The sequence below is a fragment of the Bos indicus x Bos taurus genome, chromosome 3, assembly GCF_003369695.1.
Source record: "Bos indicus x Bos taurus breed Angus x Brahman F1 hybrid chromosome 3, Bos_hybrid_MaternalHap_v2.0, whole genome shotgun sequence".
NCBI lineage: Eukaryota > Metazoa > Chordata > Mammalia > Artiodactyla > Bovidae > Bos > Bos indicus x Bos taurus.
In genome coordinates, this window is record NC_040078.1 from 84,044,071 (window position 1) to 84,056,739 (window position 12,669).

Consider the following 12,669-nt stretch of genomic DNA (forward strand, 5'->3'; position numbering starts at 1 on the left):
TTATATTAGATTGGCATTTTTTTCTAATAATAGCTTGTACCCCAGATGTCATAGAAAAACAGGTGGGAAAACAAATCTGCACAATCTTCTAGGAGAGTGACTGAGCAATATCTATCAATATATTAAATTCATATTCTCTTCTACCCAGAATATTAACTTCTGAGTGTCTCTTCTAAAGAAAGGAGAGACAAAAAGGCACACAGATGATGTACAAGCACATTTGCTGCATTGCTTTTAAACAATAAAACTCCTGGAAAAATTAAACTATCAAAATCAGTCATTAAAATAATGAATATGGTTGAAATGTACTGAAACAGGAATGAGTGGGTAATGGTTATCAGCAAGCCTGTGGCTCAATCCTTCATCGAGGGATTCCCAGATTGATGCCAGACCTCCTCCGTGCAAACAAGCTAAAAGGTTTTAATAGATAACACAGTCTCTAATTTTAAAATGTCAGGAAATACCTGATCTGTCTTAATTGATATTGTAAATAATATGAGAACATATGGATTTATAGAGCATAGCTGGCTGAAAGATGGGAGGTAATCACAAAGACATTTTCTATTTGGGGAACTAATGGAGTATAAATCTTGGGATTCCCCAACCCGAAGAGGCTTCCTTTAAGAAAATGTTTCTGTATATGTTGTTCACAACTGGTCTGGTAACCCCAAACAAAACAAAAAATAATGTGTTCCTAGGTTGAATTTTACTCGACACATTAAAAATATCAGTAAAAGTCTGTTAAAAATCGCAGTAAAAGTCTGTTAGAAATACATTTACAAGTAACGTAACATCAGTCTATGTGTAAGGAGGTATTTTAGGCATGCTGATAGGGAAATAGATGGGGAAACAGTGGAAACAGTGTCAGACTTTATTTTTCTGGGCTCCAAAATCACTACAGATGGTGACTGCAGCCATGAAATTAAAAGACACTCCTTGGAAGGAAAGTTATGACCAACCTAGATAGCATATTCAAAAGCAGAGACATTACTTTGCCAACAAAGGTCCATCTAGTCAAGGCTATGGTTTTTCCTGTGGTCATGTATGGATGTGACAGTTGGACTGTGAAGAAGGCTGAGCGCTGAAGAATTGATGCTTTTGAACTGTGGTGTTGGAGAAGACTCTTGAGAGTCCCTTGGACTGCAAGGAGATCCAACCAGTCCATTCTGAAGGAGATCAGCCCTGGGATTTCTTTGGAAGGAATGATGCTAAAGCTGAAACTCCAGTACTTTGGCTACCTCATGTGAAGAGTGGACTCATTGGAAAAGACTCTGATGCTGGGAGGGATTGGGGGCAGGAGGAGAAGGGGACAACAGAGGATGAGATGGCTGGATGGCATCACTGACTCGATGGACGTGAGTCTCAGTGAACTCCAGGAGCTGGTGTTAGACACGGAGGCCTGGCGTGCTGCGATTCATGGGGTCGCAAAGAGTCGGACACGACTGAGCGACTGATCTGATCTGATCTGATAATACGTCCTAGTATAAAAAGGTGACATTCTTTGGAAGCTATGTCTACTGGCTGGGGGCTCCTCCAGAAAGGAATTTTGTGCCTAGTTCCTGTGTTCCTCTTTCTTGCCTGTAACCTCAGAATCACGATTAAGGTTTGGTGCTGGGTAAGAGCTCTCATTCACAGGAGGGCAATTCAACCCTTTGTGTTAACACAGGAATATCAGCTAATCCATGCATGTGTGCTCAGTCACTCAGTCGTGTCTGACTCTGCAGCCCCATGAACTGTATGTAGCCCACAAGGCTCCTCTGGCCACAGAATTTTCCCGGCAAGGATACTGGAATAGCTTACTACTTCCTACTCCAGGGGATCTTCCCGACCCAAGGAATCAAAGCTTAACGCCTCCTGCATTTGCAGGCAGATTCTCTACCAATGCACCACCTAGGAAGCCCCATTATCTAATAGACACACCGAATAAGAACAACAATAAGTTTCAGAATATATGAACTATTTTCCCCTTTTTAAAGAAAATAATATATATTGGTGTATGTATTGTTTTCTAGATTTAGAAAGATAGTCAATATAATAATGATGATAAGTTATGGGAAGAAGTGAGGAAGGGGAGATAAAAAATTAGACCTACACTTTATAAATACTAGGGCTGTTTTTTAATTTAAAAAGCAATGTATTATGTTTATAACTTGAAAACTAAAAGGGACAAAATGGCTAAGGTGGCCCAATGAGATATCAAGATAGATATATAGCAAGAAAATGACAACACAATAGGATAATTATATTGTAAGGCATACACATACAATAGCAAGGGTGTGTACCATATACAAATAGATGAGGAAACAATGGAAACAGTGAGAGACTATTTGGGGGAGCTCCAAAATCACTGCAGATGGTGACTGCAGCCATGAAATTAAAAGATACTTGCTCCTTGGAAGAAAAGCTATGACAAACCTAGACAGCACATTAAAAAGCAGAAACAGGGGCAGTCCTAAGAGGGCGGATGAACAGGACAGGGAAACCACCTTCTCTCCCACAAATTCATCAAAAGAACACTTTGAACGCTGAGTAAATTCCATAAAACAACTTCTGAATACTGGCAGAGGACATCAGGCACCCAGAAAAGCAGCCCATTGTCTTCGAAAGGAGGTAGGAAAAAATATAAAAGATAAAAAGAGAGACAAAAGAGGTAGGGACAGAGATCCGTCCTGGGAAGGGAGTCTTAAAAAAGAGAGAAATTCCCAAACACCAGGAAACACTCTCACGGGCAAATCTGCGGTGAGCCTTGGAAACTCAGAGGGCAACATAACCGGGAGGAAAAATAAATAAATAATTAAAACCCACAGATTACATGCCCAACGGTAACTCCCAGCGGAGAAGCAGCGCAGATGCCCACATCCGCCACTAACAAGCGGGGGCTGGGCAGGGAGGCATGGGCTGCATTGTTTAGAGTAAGCACCGGGCCTGAATGCCCTGAGGGCAATCTGAGGAAACTAACTTGGGCTAGCAAACCAGACTGTGGGATAGCTACCACGCGAAAAGCCCTAACCTAAGACACGGCCAGGCCTGCTCACAGAACAAAGGACTTAGCAGAGCTAGCCAGCTGCGGACCAGCCCATCCCCCAACGGAGACAGGCAGGCGAAGGCAGCCAGAGCTGGAAGGGGGCAATTGCGGCCCCAGAGAGGCATCATCTACCAAACTGCAAGCAGGCTTTGTTGCTAACCAAGGCTTCTTGGGATTCAGGACGGTCAATATCTGCCGGGAGGGTTGCAGCCAGAGTTCAGCTCCCCAGAACAGACACACGGCACACCTGAGAAGGTGCACTGGTTGTACACCCAGAAAACCGAGCGGCAGGAACGGGGGAGGTGATAAGTCACAGCGACCGCGCTCACCAAGCACCTGGTCACCTGAGATGCTTGGAACCGGGAAGGGTACAAATCGCAGGCCCAACAGAGTCTGCACCTTTGTGAAGCACCCAAGTACCTGAACCTGAGCGGCTTAGACCTGGGAAGTGCATACAACCCAGGGCCAGCCCCAGACAGTTCCCAGCAGAGTAACCTAGAGCCTAAGCAGTGTAGACAGGGAAAGCACACACGCTGTGAGTGGGGGCAAACCCAGTGTGGCTGAGATACTGCGAGCACACGCCAGTGTTATTTGTTTGCAGTGTTCCTCCCTCCCCACAGCCCAACTGAACAAGTGAGCCTAAAAAAGTGTCCACCACCACCTCCGTGTGTCAGGGCAGAAATTAGACACTGAAGAGACCAGCAAACAGAAGAAGCTAAAACAAACAGAGGGAACCACTTTGGAAGTGACAGGTGCAATAGATTACAACCCTGTAGTTAGCACTGACTACATAGAAAGGGGCCTATAGATCTTGAGAAATACAAGCCAGATCAAGGAACTATCTGAAAATGAACTGACCCCACACTGTCCACAACACCAGAGAAAATCCTAGATATATTTTTACTATTATCATTCTTTAAATTAAAAAAAAAACAATTTATTTTTAAGTCCCCTATTACTCCTTTAATTTCATTTTTATAACCTACTATTACTTTGCAAAAAAAAAAAGACCCTATTTTTTAAAGAAACTTCATATATACTTATTTTATAATTTTTGTGACTTTGTTTTTTCCTTTAATATTGTATTTTTGAGAATCCAACCTCTACTCTAGATTTTTAATCTTTGCTTTTGGTATTTGTTATCAATTTTGTACCTTTAAGAACCCAATCTTCAGTACCATTTTTACTTGGGAGCGAGATTACTGGCTTGACTGCTCTCTCCCCCTCTGGACTCTCCTTTTTCTCCACCAGGTCGCCTCTATCTCCTCCCTTCACCTTCTCTTCCCTACCCAACTCTGTGATTCTCTCTGTGTGTTCCAGACTGTGGAGAACACTTAGGGAACTGATTACTGGCTGAATTTGTCTCTCTCCTTTTGATTCCCCCCTTTATCCTCCTGGCCACCTCTGTCTCCTTCCTCCCTCTTCTCTTCTCTGTACAACTCTGTGAACATCTCTGAGCGGTCCAGACTGTGGAAAGCATATAAGGAAGTGATTACTGGCTAGATTGCTCTCTCCTCTTTTGATTCCCCCGCTTCTCCTCCTGGTGACCTCTATCTCCCTCCTCCCTCTTCTCCATGTAACTCTGTGAACCTCTCTGGGTGTTCCTCACTGTGGAGAAACTTTTAATCTTTAACCTAGATGTTTTATCATCGGTGCTGTATAGATGAAGAAGTCTTGAGGCTACTGCAAGAATAAGACTGAAAACCAGAGGCAGGAGGCTTAAGTCCAAATCCTGAGAATACCAGAGAACTCCTGACTCCAGGGAATATTAATCAATAGCAGTTCATCAAACGCCCCCATACCTACACTGAAACCCAGCACCACCCAAGGGCCAACAAGTTCCAGAGCAAGACATACCACACAAATTCTCCAGCAACTCAGGAACATAGCCCTGAGCGTCAATATACAGGCTGCCCAAAGTCACACCAAACCCACTGACATCTCATAACTCATTACTGAACACGTCATTGCACTCCAGAGAGAAGAAATCCAGCTCCATCCACCAGAACACTGACACAAGCTTCCCTAACCAGGAAACCTTGACAAGCCACCGTTCCAACCCCACCCACAGCAAGGAAACTCCACAATAAAGAGAACTCCACAAACTGCCAGAATACGGAAAGGTCACCCCAAACACAGCAATATAAGCAAGATGAAGAGGCAGAGAAATACCCAGCAGGTAAAGGAATAGGATAAATGCCCACCAAACCAAACAAAAGAGGAAGAGATGGGGAATCTACCTGATAAAGAATTCTGAATAATGATAGTGAAAATGATCCAAAATCTTGAAAACAAAATGGAGTTACAGATAAATAGCCTGGAGACAAGGATTGAGAAGATGAAAGAAAGGCTTAATAAGGACCTAGAAGAAATAAAAAAGAGTCAATATATAATGAATAATGCAATAAACGAGATCAAAAACACTCTGGAGGGAACCAACAGTAGAATAATGGAGGCAGAAGATAGGATAACTGAGGTAGAAGATAGAATGGTAGAAATAAATGAAAGAGAGGAACAAAGAAAAACAAATTAAAAGAAATGAGGACAATCTCAGAGACCTCTGGAACAATGTTAAACGCCCCAAAATTTGAATCATAGGAGTCCCAGAAGAAGAAGACAAAAAGAAAGACCATGAGAAAATACTTAAGGAGATAATAGTTGAAAACTTCCCTAAAATGGGGAAGGAAATAATCACCCAAGTCCAAGAAACCCAGAGAGTCCCAAACAGGATAAACCCAAGGCAAAACACCCCATGCCACATATTAATCAAATTAACAAAGATCAAACACAAAGAACAAATATTAAAAAGCAGCAAGGGAAAAACAACAAATAACACACAAGGGGATTCCCATAAGGATAACAGCTGATCTTTCAATGGAAACTCTTCAGGCCAGGAGGGAATGTCAGGACATACTTAAAGTGATGAAAGAAAATAACCTACAGCCCAGATTACTGTATCCAGCAAGGATCTCATTCAAATATGAAGGAGAAATCAAAAGCTTTACAGATAAGCAAAAGCTGAGAGAACTCAGCACCACCAAACCAGCTCTCCAACAAATGCTCAAGGATCTTCTCTAGACAGGAAACACAGAAAGGGTGTATAAACTCAAACCCAAACAATAAAGTAAATGGCAATGGGATCATACTTATCAATAATTACCTTAAATGTAAATGGGTTGAATGCCCCAACCAAAAGACAGAGACTGGCTGAACGGATATGAAAACAAGACCCCTATATATGTTGTTTACAAGAGACCCACCTTGAAACCAGGGACACATACAGACTGAAAGTGAAGGGCTGGAAAAAGATATTTCATGCAAATAGAGACCAAAAGAAAGCAGGAGTAGCAATACTCGTATCAGATAAAATAGACTTTAAAACAAAGGCTGTGAAAAGAGACAAAGAAGGACACTACATAATGATAAAGGATCAATCCAAGAAGAAGATATAACAATTATAAATATATATGCACCCAACATAGGAGCACCTCAATATGTAAGACAAATGCTAACAAGTATGAAAGGGGAAATTAACAATAACACAATAATAGTGGGAGACTTTAATACCCCACTCACACCTATGGATAGATCAACTAAACAGAAAATTAACAAGGAAACACAAATTTTAAATGATACAATAGACCAGTTAGACCTAATTGATATCTATAGGACATTTCACTCCAAAACAATGAATTTCACCTTTTTCTCAAGCACACAGAACCTTCTCCAGGATAGATCACACCCTGGGCCATAAATCTAGCCTTGGTAAGTTCAAAACAATTGAAATAATTCCAAGCATCTTTTCTGACCACAATGCAGTAAGATTAGATCTCAATTACAGGGAAAAAACTATTAAAAATTCCAGCATATGGAGGCTGAACAACATGCTTCTGAATAACCAACAAATCACAGAAGAAATCAAAAAAGAAATCAAAATATGCATAGAAACGAATGAAAATGAAAACACAACAACCCAAAACCTGTGGGACACTGAAAAGCAGTGCTAAGGGGAAGGTTCATAGCAATACAGGCATACCTCAAGAAACAAGAAAAAAGTCAAATAAATAACCTAACTCTACACCTAAAGCAACTAGAAAAGGAAGAAATGAAGAACCCCAGGGTTAGTAGAAGGAAAGAAATCTTAAAAATTAGGGCACAAATAAAAGAGACCATAGCAAAAATTAACAAAGCCAAAAGCTGGTTCTTTGAGAAGATAAGTAAAATTGACAAACCATTAGCCAGACTCATCAGGAAACAAAGGGAGAAAAATCAAATCAATAAAATTAGAAATGAAAATGGAGAGATCACAACAGACAACACAGAAATACAAAGGATCATAAGAGACTACTATCAGCAACTATATGCCAATAAAATGGACAACTTGGAAGAAATGGACAAATTCTTAGAAAAGTACAACTTTCCAAACTGAACCAGGAAGAAATAGAAAATCCTAACAGACCCATCACAAGCACAAAAATTGAAACTGCAATAAAAAATCTTCCAGCAAACAAAAGCCCAGGACCAGAGGGCTTCACAGCTGAATTCTACCAAAAATTTAGAGAAAAGCTAACACCTATCCTACTCAAACTCTTCCATAAAATTGCAGAGGAAGGTAAACTTCCAAACTCATTCTATGAGGCCACCATCACCCTAATACCAAAACCTGACAAAGATCCCACCAAAAAAGAAAACTACAGGCCAATATCACTGATGAACATAGAGCAAAAATCCTTAACAAAATTCTAGCAAACAGAATCCAACAACATATTAAAAAGATCATACATCATGACCAAGTGGGCTTTATCCCAGGGATGCAAGATTCTTCAATATCCACAAATCAATCAATGTAATACACCACATTAACAAATTGAAAAATAAAAGCCATATGATTATCTCAATAGACGCAGGGAAAGCCTTTGACAAAATTCAACATCCATTTATGATAAAAACCCTCCAGAAAGCAGGAATAGAAGGAACATACCTCAATATAATAAAAGCTATATATGACAAACCCACAGAAAATATTATCCTCAATGGTGAAAAATTGAAAGCATTTCCCCTAAAGTCAGGAACAAGACAAGGGTGCCCACTCTCACCACTACTATTCAACATAGTTTTGGAAGTTTTGGCCACAGCAATCAGAGCAGAAAAAGAAATAAAAGGAATCCAAATTGGAACAGAAGAAGTAAAACTCTCACTGTTTGCAGATGATATGATCCTCTACATAGAAAACCCTAAAGAGTCCACTAGAAAACTACTAGAGCTAATCAATGAATATAGTAAAGTTGCAGGATATAAAATCAACACACAGAAATCCCTTGCATTCCTATACAATAATAATGAGAAAATAGAGAAATTAAGGAAACAATTCCATTCACCATTGCAACAAAAAGAATAAAATACTTAGGAATATATCTACCTAAAGAAACAAAAGACCTATATATAGAAAACTATAAAACACTGGTGAAAGAAATCGAAGAGGAGACTAATAGATGGAGAAATATACCATGTTCATGGATCGGAAGAATCACTATAGTGAAAATGAGTATACTACTCAAAGCAATCTATAGATTCAACGCAATCCCTATCAAGCTACCAAAGGTATTTTTCACAGAGCTAGAACAAATAATTTCACAATTTGTATGGAAATACAAAAAACCTTGAACAGCCAAAGCAATCTTGAGAAAGAAGAATGGAACTGGAGGAATCAACCTGCCTGACTTCAGGCTCTATTACAAAGCCGCAGTCATCAAGACAGTATGGTACTGGCACAAAGACAGAAATATAGATCAATGGAACAAAATAGAAAGCCCAGAGATAAATCCACGCACCTATGGACACCTTATCTTTGACAAAGGAGGCAAGAATATACAATGGAGAAAAGACAATCTCTTTAACAAGTGGTGCTGGGAAAACTGGTCAACAACTTGTAAAAGAATGAAACTAGATCACTTTCTAATACCATACACAAAAATAAACTCAAAATGGATTAAAGATCTAAACATAAGACCAGAAACTATAAAACTCCTAGAGGAGAACATAGGCAAAACACTCTCCGACATAAATCACAGCAGGATCTTCTATGACCCACCTCCCAGAATACTGGAAGTAAAAGCAAAAATAAACAAATAGTACCTAGTTAAAATTAAAAGCTTCTGCACAACAAAGGAAACTAGAAGCAAGGTGAAAAGACAACCTTCAGAATGGGAGAAAACAATAGCAAATGAAGCAACTGACAAACAATTAACCTCAAAAATATACAAGCAACTCCTACAGCTCAATTCCAGAAAAATGAAAGACCCAATTAAAAAATGGGCCAAAGAACTAAACAGATATTTCTCCAAAGAAGACATACAGATGGCTAATAAACACATGAAAAGATGCTCAACATCATTCATTATCAGAGAAATGTAAATCAAAACTACAATAAGGTACCACTTCACACCAGTCAGAATGGCTGCTATTCAAAAGTCTACAAGCAATAAATGCTTGAGAGGGTGTGAGAAAAGGGAACCCTCTTACACTGTTGGTGGGAATGCAAACTAGTACAGCCACTATGGAGAACAGTGTGGAGATTCCTTAAAAACTGGAAATAGAACTGACATACAACCCAGCAATCCCACTGGGCATACACACCGAGGAAACCAGAATTGAAAGAAACACATGTACCCCAATGTTCATCATAGCATTGTTTATAATAGCCAGGACATGGAAGCAACCTAGATGTCCATCAGCAGACGAATGGATAAGAAAGCTGTGGTACATATACACAATGGAGTATTACTCAGCCATTAAAAAGAATACATTTGAATCAGTTCTAATGAGGTGGTTGAAACTGGAGCCTATTATACAGAGTGAAGTAAGCCAGAAATAAAAACATCAATACAGTGTAATAACACATATATGGAATTTAGAAAGATAGTAACAATAACCCTGTATGCAAGACAGCAAAAGAGACACAGATGTATAGAACAGTCTTTTGGACTCTGTGGGAGAAGGTGAGGATGGAATGATTTGGGAGAATGGCATTGAAACATGTATATTATCATATGTGAAATGAATTGCCAGTCCAGGTTCAATGCATGATACAGGATGCTCGGGGCTGGTGCACTAGGATGACCCAGAAGGATGGGATGGAGAAGGAGGTGGGAGGGGGGTTCAGGATGGGGAACACATGTACACCCGTGGTGGATTCATGTCAATGTATGGCAAAACCAATACAATATTGTAAAGTAAAAAAAAAAAAAACAAAAAACACAGCAGAGACATTACTTTACCAACAAAGGTCCATCTAGTCAAAGCTATGGTTTTTCCAGTTGTCATGTATGGATGTGAGAGTTGGACTATAAAGAAAGCTGAGCACAGAAGAATTGATGCTTTGGGACTGTGGTGTTGGAGAAGACTCTTGAGAGTCCCTTGGACTGCAAGGAGATCCAACCAGTCAATCCTAAAGGAAATCAGTCCTGAATATTCATTGGAAGGACTGATGCTGAAGCTGAAACTCCAATACTTTGGTCACCTGATGCAAAGAACTGACTCATTGGAAAAGACCCTGATGCTGGGAAAGATTGAAGGTGGGAAGAGAAGCAGACAACAGAGGGTGAGATGGTTGGATGATATCACCGACGCAATGGCCATGAGTTTGAGTAGGCTCTGGGAGTTGGTGACGGACAGGGAAGCCTGGTGTGCTGCAGTCCACAGGGTTGCGAAGAGTCAGACATGACTGAGCAACTGAACTGAACTGGACCATATGCTCAGAGAAATCATAAAAGGAGAGTGACTTCCCTGCCCATGGAAGTTTGGGAATGCTGGAATGAGAACACACCAGAGACCTCTCTCAGAAAAAGAATGCAGTATAAAAGCAGAGTGACGATTTGTCCTCATTTGCCTAAAACAGTCTCAGATTACTCGGCATCTTTATTAATAGCAGTCCATTTCATTCTCAGAAGGGTTCCAGTTTGAATGACATATAGGGTACCCTGAGTTAAGGACTTCTTAAATTTTAGTGAGCCTCAGGATCACCCTGAGGGATTGCTAAAACACAAATTGTAGGATCCACTCCTAGTGTTTCTGATCCTGTATGTCTAAGCCAAGTCCTGAGAATCTGCATATCTAACAAAGTTCCCCTGTAATCCTAGTGCAGCTAGTCTAGAGACCACAATCAGAGAATTACCACATGCAGGTATAAAAGTGCATGACTCTCAGTGAGACTAGTAACTAGCTCTAAATGTACTACTATAAGGTCTCTAAAGGCAGCAGAAAGGGCAAAAAAGTAATTCAGACCAGTGTTACTACACATGTAGACCGTGGATTGATGCTTCACCCACAGAGATAAGCACCAAAACTGATACTTAAGCATTTAGAAACCATGGAATGTGGCAGTCGTGTAGGTCTATTGAATTTAGTAATAAAAAACACAGCTTACATTGTGTTTATTTTTCTAATTTCCTTTTTCTAACAATTCATTTTTCTAATAATTTCATAAAAATGTCAGTCCTTGAAAGACTAAGGGAGGGGAAACCTAATCTTCCATCAGAGTTTGAGAAGCACTGGTTCAGACAGACTATTTTGAGAGGGTCCTTGTAAATTATGCTAAGTAGACTACTCTTTATCCTGTGAGCAGCAGGAAGCAATCAAAGGCTTTTAAGTAGGGAAATATTGAGTCCAGATTTCTATTTAAAAGGTAATTCTGGTAACAAGATAGATTAGTGGTCTTCAAACTTTTTGAAACACACATTCCCATCAGTTAAAAATATGTTGACCACTCCCCTTACCATCATTATAAACATATATTACTATATTTACATATTATATGTGTTTTAAAATATACATAAAATAGAAGCACCATGAGAGTAAAGAAAAAATAAAAAGCAAAATTTTATTGTCCTTTTTTACTCTCTCAAAAGATCTTCCTGCACATTCTGAAAAGCATGGTGGTCAATATCTTTCAGTAAGGATTCAGGTTAGAACCTGGTCAGCCATCTAATCCTACGACTCATATTTATTAAAAGCTCAACTATGTCCACAGAACATACCTGGATAATTACCACAACTTCATGATGTTACGTAATATCTAGGGAAGGGCACTAGGGCTTTCAGAGTATATGAGGCCAGAAGGAAGAAATGCAATAACTGTATAACTGACCATCCAGGAAGTAGCATGTACACTAAACGGAACCCATGTTTCATTCATTTTATGGTCGTAGGAAATCTTTGGCCAAAGAATTTTGACCTATTTGGCCTGGCAGAGAAACTGACAGGGTTTACAGCAAGGAATTTCAAGTTTGTTTAGGCATGGTAAAGCTGAGTCTACCTTGTGGTAGACAGGCTACCTACAATGGGTCAGAGGCCAGGCTTTAAAATGCCACAGAGTGCTGCTTTCCTCAGAGCTGCACAGACTCCAGAGAACCAGTAGTCTATTATGTTTAACAGCTTCCACTCCATCATTGATCAAGAGAGTTTGTGCCATGAATTTTTCATGTCTGGTTCACTGTGGGATTTGATTGAAGGAAATTATTATAATATTGTGGCTTTTCAAAAATACCCATGCCCTTAGCCATTACCAATTAATGCAATATTTGAGAAAAACTGCTGCAGAGTTAGAAATTTAATTTGATTTAAATTTCTAGGTGGAGGGAACTTAT

The 12,669-nt window shown here is 39.8% G+C and overlaps 1 protein-coding gene across 4 annotated transcripts in view; it reads right to left on the reverse strand.

Moving 5' to 3' along the window:
* The window catches only part of PATJ (PATJ, crumbs cell polarity complex component), a 385,743-nt gene that overhangs the window by 365,863 nt on the left and 7,211 nt on the right, over nucleotides 1–12,669 (reverse strand). The window lies entirely within an intron of this gene.